This window comes from Austrofundulus limnaeus, unplaced genomic scaffold (assembly GCF_001266775.1).
Source record: "Austrofundulus limnaeus strain Quisiro unplaced genomic scaffold, Austrofundulus_limnaeus-1.0 Scaffold7, whole genome shotgun sequence".
In the NCBI taxonomy this organism is placed as follows: Eukaryota; Metazoa; Chordata; class Actinopteri; order Cyprinodontiformes; family Rivulidae; genus Austrofundulus; species Austrofundulus limnaeus.
In genome coordinates this window covers 3,407,004-3,408,469 of record NW_013952409.1, presented here as the reverse complement: position 1 = coordinate 3,408,469, position 1,466 = coordinate 3,407,004, and positions in this window count along the sequence as shown.

Genomic DNA, 1,466 nt, shown 5'->3' with positions numbered 1-1,466 from the left:
CTATAGGTAATGTTGGTCAAATGACAGGGATTTGGGAGTTCTAGTGTTAATACTGCTCTATTGTTGTAATAGTATGCATTTTTGTGTCAATAACTGTATTGGCAATGTGGCCTCTTTCTGCACACATACAAACCAACCCCTGCCACCACCTTCTGCCACAGCTCCATTGGTCTAATGGTCTATGTCATGGACTTTCATGTGGGAGATCAGGGTTTAAAACCCAGCTACAGCAACTTAAACAAAAAATCTATTTCTTAAAACTTCATATTGTCACACAATTACCTTAATTACAAACACCTGCTGATGTGACAGACACGAGCTGGTATAGCAAACACATTTGAACTTGGTCAAAGTTCATTCTCAAAGTTCTTTCTGCAAGTCCAATGCTGCAGGCAAAGCCATGCTGCAATGACATGCTACGTGGCAATGCACACTTGTTTTTACATCGTAAAAACCCATGTCTAGTTTGTTCTGTTTTTCAGACCACAACCTGAACAGTTCAGATTTGTGAGGAGGAATGTTTGCTCCTCAGTTTGTGAAGGTTTCTTCAGTCAGGCTGAGGTCTGGATGTTGACCGGACCGTTGCAGCACCAATCTGTTGCAGTTTTGCTGACACGTTCGGGTGATTCACGAGTCCCTTCAGCTGTCGGGCAGATGGCCTTCACTAAGTTTCAAACTTCTCTCAGAGAGAGTCTTCTATTTAAAATGTATGGAAACAGAATAAGAAACTGTTTTCTGCATTCTGTTTGATAATAAAAACCAGATATTAAGTCACGTTGCCGAACATCTGAGTGTTGCGCTTAATTTAAATGACTTTCTGCTGGAACAAATTGTGTTTGAAAAGTAATCATGGAGTCTAAAAAAGGAGCTTATTTCTGACAACACAATCTGCTCGTAATCATTTAGAGCGTGAGTGTGGAATCATCAGTTTTCTGTCTCTGGCTTGTTATTTATTTAGAAAATATGAAACCAAAAAAGAAAAAAAAAGAATTGTTGATTTGTTGCTGTCCGGGAGAAATAATTTTGTTTTCATTTCTGTTTTCCTGGATGTCCACATTTCCTAAGAGCAACATCAACACACAAAATGTGATTTTTCTTTTTGTCCCTCAGTACACACGTCTCACAATCCTGTGGATAGGAACTCATAGTTGGTACACAGACAGACACTCCTGCACACGTTTCAGAATAATAAAACAGTTTGTCTGTACAGGTGTCAGATCAAAGTATTCCTGTCCGTTTCAGTGTGAACCTCAGACGTATGTGTCGGCACAAAGCGGCCAGTGTTTGAGCAGATGTGGACAGGAGCCGTGTCAGAATGAGGGCGACAACCACTCGATAAGTTTGACTGAGCAGCTTGTTTGTTCCCTGCAGCTTGTCTCTAATCCTCTGGCTCTTGTGTTGTGTGTTTACAGAGGAGAGGACACCGGACTGACACATCCATCCATCCATCCATCCATCCATCCATC